General features: G+C 43.6%; 1 protein-coding gene and 1 pseudogene across 3 annotated transcripts in view; one reads left to right on the top strand and one right to left on the bottom strand.

Annotated features, from left to right (window-relative positions):
• Mga (MAX dimerization protein MGA) overlaps positions 1-13384 on the bottom strand; it is an 85984-nt gene extending 72600 nt beyond the window's left edge. Inside the window, exon 1 of one of the 3 annotated variants that reach the window (XM_051144417.1) lies at positions 13226-13384. The gene's annotated coding sequence lies outside the window, so the exon portion shown is untranslated. The other 2 variants (XM_051144416.1, XM_051144418.1) reach the window with 2 other exon arrangements.
• On the top strand, positions 1641-2518 carry LOC127188445 (40S ribosomal protein S2-like; annotated as a pseudogene).
• Positions 13385-16765: the final 3381 nt, after the last annotated feature.

Below are 16765 nucleotides of genomic sequence, written 5' to 3'. Positions count from 1 at the left end.
TCGGGTCTACATATTGACAGCCAGAGCTACACAGACCTTACCTCAAAAACCAAGGGATGGGGGTGGGGGAACCATCCATACCCAGAAATAATGTAGAATGCCTATAATCAATCTAGCACTCAGGAAAATTTTAAGTTCCCAAAGCCAAAACTATAAAGTTAAGTTCAAGGCCAGTATGAACTACCTGTGTCCAGAAGAAAGGAAAGAGAGGAGAGACACAGATCAGGATAGAGTGGTTGCAAAAGTACATGCACAAAACCCTGGGTTCCATATCCAGCATTAAAAATCTAAAACTCAACTGGGCATGGTGGCGTATGCCTTTAATCCCGGCACTGGGGAGGCAGAGGCAGGCTGATCTCTGTGAGTTCAAGGCCAGCCTGGTCTACAAAGGGAGTCCAGGACAGCCAGGGCTACACAGAGAAACCCTGTCTCCAAAAACCAAAAAAATAAATGTTTAATTAAAAAATCTAAAAACTAGCTAGGCATAAGACACATACCTTTAATCTTAGCACTCTGGAGGTAAAGGCAGGTGGATCTCTGAATTTAAGAGCAGCCTGATCTACAGCCAGGGCTACACAAGAGTGTAGTTGTATAAAGAATAGTAAACTACAGCTCCACAGGCCATATAATGTGTGTTTTCATAAGGGTCACAAGCTAACACACGTATATTTTTCTTTTTTTTTTTCCCTTGAGGCAGGGTCTTACTCTACAGCCATGGTGGTGGCACAGAACACATAATGCAGGCCAGACTGGCAGAGCAGTCTCCCTGCTTTGCCTCCCATGTGCTGGAATTACAGCATGAGCCAACCCTTCTGGGTCTCTATATCTTACTTTTAAAAATTTTTGTTCTTAGTGGTAATCACAAATGAAACCTCAGCCTTATGCATCATAGCAAGCTATATTTCCAAACTTTATATTTTTAGATAGTTAAAAAAATATTTTAGCCAGGTGTGGTGGCACATGCCTTAATCCTAGCACTCAGGAGGCTGAGGCAGGCAGATATCTGAGTTCGAGGCGAGCCTGGTCTACAAAGCAAGCCCAGGACAGCCAGGGCTGTTACACAGAGAAACCCTGTCTCAAAAAAACCAAATAAGAAAAAGAAAGAAAGAAAGAAAGAAAGAAAGAAAAGAAAAGAAAAGAAAAGAAAGAAAATCCACCAAATCTCAGCACTTGGGAAGCAGAAGGATTGGAAACTCATGGTCATTCTCCGCCATAAGGATGTTCTTGCTTAAAGAGAACATGTAAGCAAGAATGGGCTACATGAAATCCAGTCTCACAAAAAAATAAAACAGGAAAACGAACGTAACTTTAGCCAGGTATGGTGACTCCCATCTAAAAGCCAGCACAGAGAAGCAAGAGAATCACCAACAAGCTATCTCAGAGAGTGGCAGGCATAGTGGCTCACGCCTTTAATCCCAGCACTGTGAGTTTGAGGCTGGCCTGATCTACATAGTGAGTTCCAGGACTATGTAGTCAAAAAGTAAAACAGATGAGCCTGTTGGCAAGGTCCTGTAATCTACAATCAAGAAGCAGAAGCAAGGGGATTTCTGTGAATTCATGGCCAACCTGTCTATATATCTAGGTTGCAGGCCAGGCTATCCAGATCTACATACATTTCTTCTTCCCTGGGAAAACACCAAATGGCAGATGATGCCAGTGTAGCAGGAGGGCCCAGCGGACCCAGGGGCCCAGGATTAGGAGGCCAATGCAGCTTCTGCAGAGGATTCAGCAGCGGTTTTAGAGGCTGTGGGCCAAGGGCTCCTGGAGGTAAAGCCGAAGACAAGGAGTGGATCCCGGTCACCAAGCTGGGCCGCCTGGTTAATAAGGACATGAAGATCCAGTCCTTGAAGGAGATCTACCTGTTCTCCCTGCCCATTAAGGAATCTGAGATTACTGACTTTTTCCTGGGCACATCCCTCCCTAAAGGATGAGGCTCTCAAGATCATGCCAGTGCAGAAGCAGACATGGGCTGGCCAGGTTCAAGGCTTTTGTCACTATTGGGAACTACAATGGTCACATTGGTATTAAGTGCGCTAAGGAGGTAGCCACTGCTATCTGAGGGGCCATCACCTTGGCCAAGCTTTCCATCGTCCCTGTGCAGAGAGGCTGCTGGGGAACAAGATTGGCAAGCCACACAACTGTTCTAAGCAAGGTGACAGGCCACTGCAGCTTTGTTTTGGTGCGTCTCATCCCTGCTCCCAAAGGCACTGGCATTGTCTCTGTGCCTGTGCCCAAGAAGCTACTGATGATGGACGACACTGATGACTGCTACACATCAGCGCGTGGCTGTACTGCCACCCTGGGCAACTCTGCCAAGGCCACTTTTGATGCCATCTCCAAGACCTACTGCCACCTGACCCCCGGCCTCTGGAAAGAGACTGTGTTCACCAAGTCTCCTTACCAGGAATTCACTGATCATCTTTGTGAAAACCCACCCCAGAGTCTCTGTTCAAGTCCTTGACATATGTACCATATCACTCTGCTTGTTAACTTCAAACTACTTTTTATTGTTATGTTTAATTTCCTCAACAATTTACCAAGATCTCATATACAGGGAATTGTCTTTTATGCCTTTTTTAGGTTCCCCAGGGACACTTCATATGTGGCACATAGATGGTAAGTGCTCAATACATGCTGAATGACAAAATAATCAACTCTATCGTGGGCTTGCGGACTGAAACTCTCACACCTACAATTCACACCATTAGTCCTCCTCCTATGCAACAATTTAAAGGACATTCCTGGGGCGAAGACTGCTGAGTCTACTAGATTACATTAGGCTCCTTTTCTAGCAAAGAGCTCAAAGTACATGTGTAATGTTAAAATAGAATTCTTGACTACTGAGAAGGTAGGTGGAAAAGTGGGCAAGAGAAGGAAGCATCCATTATAATCTGCCCCTATCCAAAGAATAAGCATTATTCAGTCCTAGAGACTAAAAACACTCCTGCCATGTCTTTGAACTGACTCCCTACATTATTTCTTAGAACTCTGTGCTGGCTAACTTATATCACAATGGATATCAGTGAAACTAAAACTTGCCATGATAAGATTCTAAAAATCTCAACTAATAGTCCATGATTATATTATAAGAAATCTGTTTTTGAGACTTTGAGACAGGATCTCAAATAGCCCAGGCTGGCCTCCAACTCTATATAGTCAAGGATGATCCTGAACTCCTCCTGATCCTTCTGCCTCCACCTCCCAAGTAGTCAGATTACAGGCACGTGTCACCATGCTCAGTTTATCCTGGTGCTTGAGATCGAACACAGGACTTTGTGCATTTTAGGCACAACCAGGTAGAACCAACTGAGCTGCTGCCCCAGATGTAACTTTAATTTACTTTTTGGTCAAAGTTATAAACTGTCTAAGCATTATCATTAAGCATTGGTTTTTCGAGACAGAGTTTCTCTGTGTAACAGCTCTGGCTACCCTGGAACTCACTTTGTAGACCAGGCTGGCCTGGCACTCACAGAGATCCACCTGCCTCTGCCTCCCAAGTGCTGGAATTAAAGGCGTGCACAACAACCACCCAGCCAGAGATCAACTTCTGTCCATTCGAATTTGCAGAAATTGTACTGCTACCTAAATTTGTTTTATTTTAGGTTGGTTTTTTTTGTTTTGTTTTGTTTTGTTTTGTTTTTTGAGACAAGGTTTCTATGTGTAGCATTGGCTGTCCTGGACTCACTCTGTAGACCAGGCTGGCCTCAAACTCAGAGAGATCCACCTGCCTCAGCCTCTCAAGTAATTTTAATATTTTTTAAAGCACAAGTACAACTTCATTAGCATTTAGGAGAAAAATATAGTACAATCTCAGCAGCTACCAGGAGATTACCTTTCAAGATACCCATGGATAAGCCGGGCATGGTGGCACACACCTTTAATCCCAGCGAAGGGAAATCATGGCTGGTATATCCAGGGCTATAATAAAGTCATGAACCTTGAAGAAACACCACCACTTTAACCATCATAATTCCCAACGACACTCTAAATGTTTGTCCTTATACCTACAAATAAATGTAGTCCTCAGCCCTCATCAAGAAAACAACTCACTGGGTGGTAGTAGTGCATGCCTGTAATCCCAGCACTTGGGAGGCAGAGGCAAGTGGATCTCTGTGAGTTCAAAGCCAGCCTGGTCTACAATGCGAGTCCAGGACAGCCAGGGCTACACAGAGAAACCCTGTCTCAAAAATTAAAATAAAAAAATAAAAAAAAGAAAACATCTTTGCAATAGACAGAGACCATTTCAGAAAATCACAACCAATCAAAATGCAATGTTGTGGAAGCCAGTCCCAATTGGTACATCTACAATACAACTCCTGCAACTAAGGCTCAGAGATCATTGCAGAGGAGGGAGGCAGAAAGACTGTAATCACCAGAGGAACAGGAATTTTGCTGTGAAATTGTGTCTCCTTGAAATTGCAGAGAAGCCACGCTTATGAAATCTTACCAACATGGCTACCTAATCAAGAACTGAACAAGGACAACACCTATGTACATGTGAACATAGATGGGGGAAAGTTCCTGAGGGCTCAACACTACACAAATACCTACAGTCAATTAAGAAATGGGGAAAGCTGGAGAAAAGCACCCCAGGGAAGAGCCGCCAATGGACTATCCAATACTAAATGGTCAGCCCTAAAAACATAGACATACGATTACAATATGGACTAAGAAGATTATATTTACATATTCAGGAATACACACATATACATACATGTATAGATATGTAACAACAAAGAAAAAAGAAGCCACGTATTTGAAAGAGAGCCTGTGGGAGGCATTTGAGAAAGGGGTTGGAGGGATTAAATGGGGAAATGATATAATCACAAAAGATTTTATTTAATTTTTTTGTTTTGTTTTGTTTTTCAAGGCAGGGTTTCTCTGTGTAGCCTTAACTGTCCTGGACTCACTTTGTAGACCAGGCTGGCCTCAAACTCACAGAAATGCACCTGCCTCTGCCTGCTGGGAATAAAGATGTGTGCCACCATGCCCCGCCTAGAATTTTAAAATATTTTAAAATATCCTTTTTTTGATGGCTAAGAGTGTTTGTCTGTATATACACAAGTGTATCGTGTCCATGTGGTGCCTGAGGGGTAAAGCAGGAACATGGGATCCCATAAAACTGGAGTTATAGGAACTGGAATCATAGACAGTTCTGAGTTACCATGTGGATGCAGGAGGCTGAGCCCTGGTCCTATGGAAGAGTACTGAGTGCTCTTTTCTGAGTCTTTTCTTCAACCCAGTGTGTGGCCTCTTACTGACCTTTCCCCTCTTGCTTCTACAGCAAAGTGATGTCTTGTTTGTTTGAGAGTCTCCTAGGCTGGCCTAGAATTTGCTATGTGTCTCAAACTTGCCAGAACACATGCTTCTGCTTCCTGAGTGCTAGGGTTACCATGTCTAGATCAGTAAAGTGCTATTTTTAAGATATAAACTAGATGATACCTTTTATTACTGGAAAACAAACCAATGGGAGGGAAAACAGAAAAATATAAAATGCTTATGGTTTACAAGGCTCTATGCAATCTCAACTTGCCAACATCCAAAACATACCAAATCATCCATGCCACTTAAACCACAACACTTTGCTTAAGAATCTTCAAACTTGGAGCTAGAAAGATAGTGCTCAGGATTGAAGAGCACTGGCTGCACTGGGTGTGGTACACACCTTTAACGCCAGCACTTGGGAGGCAGAGGCAGGCAGATCTCTGTGAGTTCGAGGCCAGCCTGGTCTACAAAGAGAGTCCAGGACAGCCAAGACTAACAGAGAAACCCTGTCTAGAAAAAAAAAAAGAAAGAAAGAAAGAAATAGAGCCAAGCGTGGTGGCGCACGCCTTTAATCCCAGCATTGGGAGGCAGAGGCAGGTGGATCGCTGTGAGTTCGAGGCCAGCCTGATCTACAAAAGCGAGTCCAAGACAGCCAAGACTGTTACAGAGAAACTCCGTCTCAAAAAACCTTAAAACAAAAAAAGAAAGAAATTAGAATAGTAGGTAAAGTACTTGCTGCACATCCAGAGAACCTGAGTGCAATCCGCCAAAAGTCATCATGGAAACACCAGCTCACACCTATGATCTCAGTGCTGAGAAGGTAGAAACAGAAGCTCACTGGACAAATCAGTGAGATCAGTGAGCTCCAAGTTCAGTGAGAGGGTATGTCTAAAAAAATAAAAATAAAAGATGGAGAGCAATTGAGGAAGATACCCAATTTCAATCTCCAGCCACCATATGAGCATGCCTGCATACACAAATAAACACATAAACAATTAAAAGAATTAGGCTAGCCAGGCATGATGGAGCACAACGCTTGGGAGGCAAAGGCAGGTGGATTGCTTGACTTCAAAGCCAGCCTGGTCTACAAAGCGAGTTCAGGACAGCCAAGGCTACACAGAGAGACCCTGTCTCGGAAAAGCGAAGAAAAAAAAAAAGAAGAACTAGGGTGGGTATGGTAATACACATCTTTGCTCCCAGCATTCAGAAGACAAAGGCAGAGTTCAGAGTTAGCCTGGTCTACATAGCAAGTTCTAAGCTGGCCAGGGCTACATAGAATCCTCCCTCAAAACAAACAAACAAAGCCTTTCTACCATGTGTCTTTTTTTTTTTTTTTTTTTTTTTGAGACAATGTCTCAGATATCTCAGTATCAAAGTCATTATATATCCAAGGATGGTCCTGAATTCTAGATCTTCTTGCCTTGACTTCCTGAGTGCTAGAGTTACAGGCACATACTATCAGGCAGGATTGATGCAGTGCCAGGAAGAAGCCCAGGTTTAATGCATGCTAGGCAAGTACTCTACTGTAACACCTGTATTTCCAATCCTCCTATTTTCTTCACAGCATTTTGACAATATCTAAAATCATTTAATTTGCACATTGTCTATTTACTAAAATATAAATTCCACAAGAACAAGATCTTTTTTCTTGTTACTGAACACCCTAACATCTGACAGTGTCTGGCATAGAGTAGGGCTTGTTGGTTATTATGAATTTACCAAATAAGCCTAAATTATCCTATTTGCATTTCATTATATTGTGCATAGTTAATAACATCACTAACTTTATATTTACATCTTATTTTTTTGTGCTTATTTCTGGAAACAAGTTCTCACTTTGTAGCCCTAACTGGCCTAGAACTGAATACGTAGATCAGGCTGGCTTCAAACTCGCAGACATCCTTACTATGCCTCCTGAATACTGGAATTAAAGGCACATGCAACTATATCTGGACTTTACATACATGCATACTTATATAATTTTTTGTTTTGTTTTGTTTTGTTTTTCAAGACAGGGTTTCACTGTGTAGCCTTGGCTGTTCTGGACTCACTTTATAGACTAGGCTGAACTCACAGAGATCCACCTGCCTCTGCTCCCAGAGTACTGGGATTGCAGGGGTGTGCCAAGCCCATCGTGTGTGTGTGTGTGTGTGTGTGTGTGTGTGTGTGTGTTGCGTATGAATATGCATATGTGTATATATAAATATACATATACAATTTTCAAAGATTTATTTATTTATTGTATATACAATATTCCGCCTGCATGCACACTAAAAGAGGGCACCAGACCTCATTATAGATGGCTGTGAGCCACCATGTGGTTGTTGGGAATTGAACTCAGGACCTCTGGAAGAACAGCCAGTGCTCTTACCGCTGAGCCATCTCTCCAGCCCATATATATATATAATATATATATATATATATATATTATATACATATATATGCTGTTTCTGCTATGAAAGGCTTAGATCTACTTTTTGTTTTGTTTTGTTTTTTCGAGACAAGGTTTCTCTGTGTAGCCCTGGCTGTCCTGGACTCGCTTTGTAGACCAGGCTGGCCTCGAACTCACAAAGATCCACCTGCCTCTGCCTCCCGAGTGCTGGGATCAAAGGCATACGCCACCACACTCGGCTTAGATCTACTTCTTGATTATCAGTATGTTCTCTGCAGTATCTTAACTTTCTAAGTGTCTCTTTCTCTTAATTTTTGTTTATAATCAACATTAAAATATCTTTATTAGATGGCTTAGCAATTAAAAGCACTGGATGCTCTTCCCGAGGACCAGAGTTCAGTTCCTAGTACCCACATGGTGGCTCACAGTGATCTATAATTCCAGTTCCAGGGGGATCTGAGGAGTATGGTGGCATGTGCCTGAAATTCCAGTATTTAGAAGCCCAGGGCAGGAGTTCAAGGCCAGCCTCAGCTACATAGCAAGTTTGAGACAAATCTAGACAAGAAAAAAGAAAATGAAGCCAGGTATGGTATTGCACACCTGAGTCCAGCACTCAGGGAGGCAGAGGTAGAGGGATCTCTGTGAGTTCGAGGCCAGCCTGGTCTAAAAAGTGAGTCCAGGACAGCCAGGGCTACATAGAGAAACCTTGTCTCAGAAAAAAAGAAAAGAAAGAAAGAAAAGAAAATGGGGATGGGAGAACAAAGGTTTGAGAGCATAACTACAAACGGTATTATGCTCCAGCTGCAACTGCTCCACCTCAGCTATTCAAGAGGCTGAGACAGAAGGTAAATCCCAGGCCAACCTGGACAACAATAAAACTCCTATCTCAAAACAAAAAAATGTTTTTTCAGATTTATTTATTATTATGTATACAGTGCTCTGCCTGCATGCACACCCACAGACCAGAAGAGGGTGCAAGATCTCATTATATATGGCTGTGAGCCACCCTGTGGTTGCTGGGAAATGAACCCAGGACCTCTGGAAGAAGAGCCAGTGCTCTCAACTGCTGAGCCATTTCTCCAGGCCCCTCAAAACAAAATTTAAGGAAACATTTTCCTTTCAAATATCCGAAACTTTTCTTTTTCTTTTTTTTTTTTTTTTTTTCCCCTTGGGTGTCCTGGAACTTTGTAAACCAGGCTGGCCTCAAACTCACAGAGAACCACCTGCCTCTCTCTCCTGAAAAACTCTGATTCTTTACTGTTATTTTTTTAACATTCATTTATCTATTGTGTGTGTTAATATATTGCATGTACACGGGTAGGTGCATGCCACAATGCTCGTGTGGAGTCAGAGATGAATTTGAAGGAGCTAGTTCTCTCCTTCTACCACCTGCATTTCAGGGACTGACCTCAGACTGTCGGGCTAGGGGGGAACATCTTTACCCACCGAGCCATCTTACCCACCTTGAGAAAATTTTTGAGATGGAGTATCAACTGTAGTTCAGTCAGCCTTGAACTTATGGCAATCCTGTCACTGTCCTGCATGCAGATAATTATAGGCATGTGCCATCACACTTGCTGTCTACTCAATTTTCTTCAAGACAGCAATCTCGTTTTTTCATCTCGATAAGACTCATTATTCAGGGGCTGAAGAGATGGCTCAGAGGTTAAGAGCACTGACTGCTCTTCCAAAGGTCCTGAGTTCAATTCCCAGCAACCACATGGTGGCTCACAACCATCTGTAATGAGATCTGGTGCCCTCTTTTAGTGTGCAGGTGTACATGCAGGTGGAACATTGCATATACAATAAATAAATAAATCTTTTTTTAAAAAGACTCATTATGCAGCCATGCTGGCCTGAAATTCATCACTTACCTCTTTACCCTCTGAAATACTGAGATTACAGCATATATACCACTCACCTGGCCCCAGAATAGTAATGTTCTAATTTTACTTTTTACATTTAAATAATTCACCTGAGTTTGATTCACATATTAAGCCAAGAATTTTTTGGTTTTTCTCCCAAATGATTAGTTAAATGGTCCCATATGATTTTGGAACATTTCTCACAGGATATAAATTGCCACGTTTGTAATACTAAATTACATTATATGTTTCCATAGTCTTTATTTTGTTCTACTGTCCTGTCTACTTAAAGGCTACTACTTAAATCTGAGGGGGGGGGTGTTGTTAACCCAGACTAGCATCTCCTTCTAGAGTGCTGAGATTATAGACTAGCCATTTTGTTTGTTTGGTTTGGGTTTTTTGTTTGGTTGGTGGTTGGTTGGTTTTGTTTTTGGTTTTTTTGAGACAGGGTTTCTCAGTGTATCAGCTATGGCTGTCCTAAACTCACTTTGTAGACCAGGCTGGCCTCGAACTCAGAGATCCACTTGCCTCTGCCTCCCAAGTGCTGGGATTAAAGGTGTGTGCCACCACATCCAGCGATTTTTTTTTTTTTTTTTTGCATTTTCACTAATGTAAAATACCTATGATCAGTTTTCTTTTTCAGAAATGGTCCTAAAGGCAGGAGAGATAGTTAAGTACTAAGTGCATTTACTGCTCTTGTGAAGGACCTGAGTTTATAATTCCCAACTTCCTAACACCCACATCAGGCAGCTCACAACTCTAGCTGCAGGGATATACAATGCCTCCAGCCTCTAAAGAACAGACACACACACACACACAATTTAAAGTAAAAATTAATTTAAAAACTTCTACTGGCCAAGCGGTGGTGGCACACGCCTTTGATCCCAGCTCTTGGGAGGCAGAACAGGCAGATCGCTCTGAGTTCAAGGCCAGTCTGGTCTACAAAGAGAGTTCCAGAGCAGCCAGAACTATTTCACAGAGAAACCCTGTTTCAAATAACCAAATAAATAAATATATAAATAAATAAATAAAACTTAAAAATAATTCTCCATGGGCTGGAGAGATGGCTCAAAGGTTAAGAGCACTGGCTCCTCTTCCAAAGGTCCTGATTTCAATTCCCAGCAACCACATGGTGACTCACAACCTTCTAGAATGAAATCTAGTTCCCTCTACTGCCTTGCAGGAGTACATGCAGGCAGAACATTGTATACATAGTAATAAGTATTTTCTTTGTAAATCTCCTACTTGAGCCAGGCGTGGTGGCGCACGCCTTTAATCCCAGCACTCGGGAGGCAGAGACAGGCGGATCGCTGTAAGTTCGAGGCCAGCCTGGTCTACAAAATGAGTCCAGGATGGCCAAGGCTACACAGAGAAACCCTGTCTCAAAAATAAATAAATAAATAAATAAATAAATAAATAAATAAATAAAATAAATCTCCTACTCTATAGCAGCACTTTCCCAGTGAATTTTGGGAGACTTGGGATGTAGATCAGCTGGTAGAATGCTTGCCTTAGAATGCAGGAAGTCCTGTGTTCTGCCACCAGGATTGAATAGACCAGATTTGGGTATTATAACACATTATCTGCACTCCAGGAACATAAGAATATAGAAGTAAGGTGTCCGCCATGCCCCTCTTAATCCCAGCACTCAGGAGGCAGAGGCAGGAGGATCTCTGTGAGTTCGAGGCCAGCCTGGTCTACAGAGTGAGTTCCAGTACAGCCAAGGCTACATAGAGAAACCCTGTCTCCAAGAAAAACAAAACAAGAATATAAAAGTAGGAGAATCAGAAGTTCAAGATCATTCTTGGCTGCGTAGTGAGTTAAAGATCCACCTGGCCGAAATGGGACCCTATCTCCAAACTAGATAAAATGAAAAGGGACACTGTTATTAAAAATGTTAGCTATTAGCTTAATTATTCAAAAGTGACATCTATTTATTGATTGCACAACAAATGTTTTCCAAATTCTTTTCCCACACAATTCCAAGGCACATTATGTAAAGATAAATCAGAAGATACTATAAAATATAAACAGTAGAACATAGGGGTGAATTTTCAGTGGTTAAGCCCTTGTCTAGGACACTTGAAACCCTAGAGTTTGATCTCTGGCTCCTTAAAAGTAAAAATGTTCAAAGTGTGTTATTTGCCAGGCATAGTGTGGCACACACCTTTAATCCCAGCACTGGGGAAGCAGAAGGATATATCCTTCTCTCCGGTCCATAGTATTATTGATTGGCAATGTATAATTTATAGGTTTTTCATTTCTACAAAGCCTTGACCTTGGTAAAACAAAGACTGAAAGGTAGAAAGCTTCAGAAATTTTACACAAGTCAAGTCTAGGCTCCTCCAAAGAACTCTACGAAACAAATATCCAACAGAAATGGAACTGATCACCACAGATATGGCCACCTGGCATGGTGGTACATGCCTTTAATTCCAGCACCTCTCTGTGAATTCGAAGGCAGTCTGGTCTACATAATCTCAAAAAGAAAAAGTAGATCGAGTGGTTGGGGAAGGTCTTTGAGAGGAAAGCTTGTCCAGTAACTGGTTCACTGTTATGGAATCAAGGGCTTTTATCCTAAGACATTCTAAGCAAGCATTATGTCACTGACCTACACTCCTCATCACCACTTGTTATTTTGGTTAGCTGCATGTAACTGAAGCCAGAAAATCATGGACCTTAATAAGACCATTTAAAACACACACACACACCCCCAATCATCTCTACCTTGCTAAAATATAAATAGAAAGATTACAAAACTGGCCAAAGGTGGGAACCCTGTATCTAGCCTCCCATACTAGGATTCATTCCACTGCACCGGAGTTACTCGCGGATGCGTGCTTAGCTTCGAAAAGGGAGGGGGTAAAAGCCGACCATCAGGCCTCAGCAAAGTCGCTCGAAATCAGAGGCTCGCGAGCCGCGGGCACGTGACTCGCCACGCCCCGTGCCTCCCCCTTCTCCGCGCCAGCAGCACGCGCTGCCAACCTCGTCATGTGACCTTCACGCGGCCCCAGCGTTGCCCCTGCTAGGCGACTCTTTCCAGCAGCCATTTTGCCGAGAACTTGTCATCCGTGCTTGCGCGGGGTCCGATCGCACGCCACGTCGCAGTCAGTCGTTCCGGGCCGCACACGCGCTTCGAAAGAGCGCTCAGACAGTGAGGGCCCGCCCGAGCCTCACAGAACACGTCGCACCCCGGGGCGCCAGGAAGGCTGCGGGTGCGCCTCGGCCTGCGATAGGCTGTGACGCGCACGTGACGCCACGGCGCTCTCCTCTCCCCCCCCCCGCCCCCGCTTCGCCGTCCCCCCCACCCACAAAAAAACAGCCACGACAGACTCTCAACGCTTCGCGCGGAGTCCACGCCACTGGGCGCGTGGGGACGAACGGAGCGCGTGACAAGCGAGACGCCTGCGCGTACCTGCCTGGTGGACGGGAATCGACCCACGCCGCGCCGCTCCGGGGTCCGGGGATCGTCGCGCTGCCGGACCACCCGGCTGGTCATTGGCTGCCAGGCCCGGTCACGTGCTTCTCGCAGGCCCGCCCACAGCCGCTAATCACCTGGCACGGTGCTCGAAGCGGCACCGAAAGTGCTTTGCACGCGCAAGGGGAGCGTGGCCACTAGACCTCCTTCTGCCCTTTACCGGGTGGCATCCGTAAAGGAGGAACGAGAAAGCGGGGTCCCAAAACTAAGTAAGCTCACACCTACCGGTTTAACTTCGCCGGCCCCTCCAGGAGCCGTGAACCATCGCCCTTGGGCGCTCCCCGTTGCACGCCGGGATGCGTCTGGCGCCCCTCGGTGTGCTGCAGAGCATGCCGGGAAAGCCACCTCTCCCGTTTTCCTGGCTGTCACCTCTCTGGCTTTGCATTGGTGTCCCTTTGAAAGCCGGACCGAGGACGTGACGGTTTGGATAATTACCGGACTATGACAGGACACCAGACACTTTCAGTCCCTCCTGCCCTTCTTGTTTGGTCTGTGTGCTCTTGGCAAAGCCGCTCAGCCTTTCTTCGTGGAGCTGACTTTGTGAATACTGTAGAAAAATAACAAGGGTGTTTACCTACAAGAACCACCAGCCTTTCGTGGTCAGTGGGCTAGAACACTAACTTGAAAACGGGTGTGTTTTTTTTTTTTTTTTTTTAAGAATAGTTGTGATTCTTAGATTTTTCTCTAGGAATAGGCACCCTTTCTCAGTAAGCTTATTGTTGAGAAGATAGGAGGAGTGGGGCTGTTTGGTTTTGTGTTACTTTTTTTTTTTTTTTTTTTTTTAGATCGACAGCATGTCCCTAGCATAAGCCCTGGATTGCCTAAACCGTTTATAACACATTGGAACTACGTAAAATCATATGCTGACATTAAGAAAAAGGTGGGCTTGTATTAGAGCTAGTTGGTTTTGTAACAAGTTACACATTTACCGCTGAGCCAAACCTAATACCCTACCCACAGTGAAGACCCTGCTTAAAATTGTTCACACCTCGTCTGCTTTGAACTACACTTAACAGATTCTGATGATGTCAAAACTTTTGTAAGTCTCAAAGGACGATCAGCTTGAGAAAGTTGACCAGTCTTCCTCAGACTTTCTTTTGCAAGTTCATGTTTGTAGTCTAGAAGATGGTTAATAAGTATATTTGTAAGATTAAACCCAAAACCTAAAGTACAGAGCACTCTCCTGGTTGCAATCACTCTAATTAAATATCACAAAACTAATTTCTGACCAAGACACCAAAACATTAAATAAACATGTATAATATCTGTTAAGCTTGAAGTTTTTTTTTTTTTAATTCTTCTTTATAGTCTTCCGCTGGCAACGTGGCATAACATTCATGCTACATCTCTCAGTCCTGCGTGGAAATCAGAGAAAATGTCTTTTCATATGATGTCTAGGAAAAGAGATGAACTGGGTTTAGCATCTGCTGTCTAGCACTAGGCGTGGAGTTGAGTTGTACAGTGCTTGTCCGGCATATGCAAAGCCTTAAACTCAGTCCCAAGGAAACCGTGTATAGTGGCACACAGGAAGGTCAGCAATGCTAGGTCATCCTTTGCTCCAGCCAGTTTGAGGCTCCTCAAGGATAAACGGCACTTTGTCTCAAAAAGAAAATCTATGGGCTACACCAGCAAGAGCCTTGCAGTCTCATAGGTGGGAACAGCTTGTGCGTCCCTTCCTGGGCTGTGACTGTGAACATAGCTTGGAACTTTTGTTATATCTGGTTCCTTTAGAGAAAAAAAAAAAAAAAACTAGGGACACTTTTACCTAGTATTTGGATTGTCATAATGATTTTGAAAAAATATATTTAGAATAGCTGTCATAGTTCATGGTTACAAAACAACCTAAAATGTCAGTAGTAACTGTTGGTGATGGCTGCATTTGAACTGTAGTTCTGCTCTCTGTCCAGTACAGCATATCGATTGTTTGTTTGTTTTTAAGATATTTTCCTGTGTTGTTTGCTGGGCATCATGACAGCTCTCAGGAGGCAGAGGCAGGCAGGTCTCTGACCTTTTAAAGTCAACCTAGTCTACAAAATTAGTTTCAAGACAGCCAAGGATGTTTACAGAGAAAGCCTGTCTCAAAACAAGAACAAAGTATTTATATGTGTGTGAGTGTTTTGCCTGCATGCATGTACACATACCACAGAGAAGCCAGAGCGGTCATGAGATCTCTGGGAACTGGAGATAGTAGAAACTTGTAAGCCTCCATTTTAGTGCTGGAGACCAAACCTCTAGAAGAGCTGTAAACACTATGCCCTCTCTCCAGTCCTTGTTTGTTCGTTCGTTTGTTCGTTAAATATAACTCATCTTTCTTTTGTGTTTGTTGGTGTTTTACCTTCTGGAGTTATAGACGATGTAAGCTGTCATGTGGGTGCTGAGAATTGAACCCAGGTCCAATGCTCTTAACCTATGAGCCATCTCTCTAGCCACTCTCCCCAAACCCCACCCTCACCCCCCAGTACCCCACACACACATCCCCACCCCATTTGTTTTGTTTGTTTGTTTGTTTGTTAGGTTTTTCAAGACAGAGTTTCTGTCTAACAATCCTGGCTGTCATGGACTCGCTTTTGTAGAACTACCTGCCTCTGCCTCCGGAGTGCTGGGATTAAAGGCGTGCACCACCACGCCCGGCCTCCCCGTTTGTTTTTTAAGACAGAGTCTCACTATATAGCCTTGGCTAGCTTAGAAATTTCTATGGAAACCAGGGTGTCCTTAAACTCACCTAGCCTAGCCTAGTACAACATATTCTTTTTTTTTTTTTTTTTTTTTGTATGTATGTATGTATACAGTGCTCTGCCTGTATGCACACCCGCAGGCCAGAAGAGGGCCTCAAAGAATATACTGTACCTGGGTGTGGTACACCTTTAATCCCAGCACTTGGGAGGCAGAGGCAGGCAGATCTCTGTGAGTTCGAGGCCAGCCTGGTCTACAGAGCGAGTTGCAGGACAGCTGAAGCTAAGTAGAGAAACCCTGTCTAGAAGAAGAAGAAGAAGAAGAAGAAGAAGAAGAAGAAGAAGAAGAGAAGAAGAAGAGAAGAAGAAGAGAAGAGAAGAAGAGAAGACAGAAAAGAAGAAGAAGAAGAAGAAGAAGAAGAAGAAGAAGAAGAAGAAGAAGAAGAAGCTGGGCGGTGGTAGCACACTCCTTTAATCCCAGCACTTGGGAGGCAGAGGCAGGCAGATCACTGTAAGTTTGAGGCCAGCCTGGTCTACAAAGCAAGTCCGGGGCAGCCAAGACTAACACAGAGAAACCCTGTCTCCAAAAAACAAAACAAAACAAAAGAATATACTGTAATTATTTCATAGTGCCTTTGAAGTGGACAGTGACTATATGACTTTTTACCAATAAAGTATGAATGGGAATTTCATGAATCACTTGTGGGAAGGAAAAAGCTTAACCACCAGTCAGGAGTTCCGCCTTCCTTCCCTTCAGCCACAGCGCTGAGCAGGGCTCCACCTGGTGGTTATTTTATCAGCTTTGGTCTCTTATGAGGACACAGAGCACATTACCCCAGTCAGTCTGCAGTGAGTACGTAGTGTGTGCAAAATATAACTTGGGATAAGACTCTCAGATTTGCACTTTTCTGTTACAACACAGAACACACTCAGTGACACAAAAACAGAAGAACTTGTTACAGCACAAAAATCCAGTCTGGTAAAGAAAGTGCCAATTGCCAGTGTCCGAGTTACACAGTGCCAATGACACACACTTAGAAGGAAAACGCTCATGGTGGTGCACGTTTTTAACCCCAGCACTTGGGAGGCAGAG

This window comes from Acomys russatus, chromosome 4 (assembly GCF_903995435.1).
Source record: "Acomys russatus chromosome 4, mAcoRus1.1, whole genome shotgun sequence".
NCBI classification, from domain to species: domain Eukaryota; kingdom Metazoa; phylum Chordata; class Mammalia; order Rodentia; family Muridae; genus Acomys; species Acomys russatus.
The sequence above is the reverse complement of the archived record's forward strand: the minus strand, read 5'-3'. Positions and strand labels throughout refer to the sequence as shown.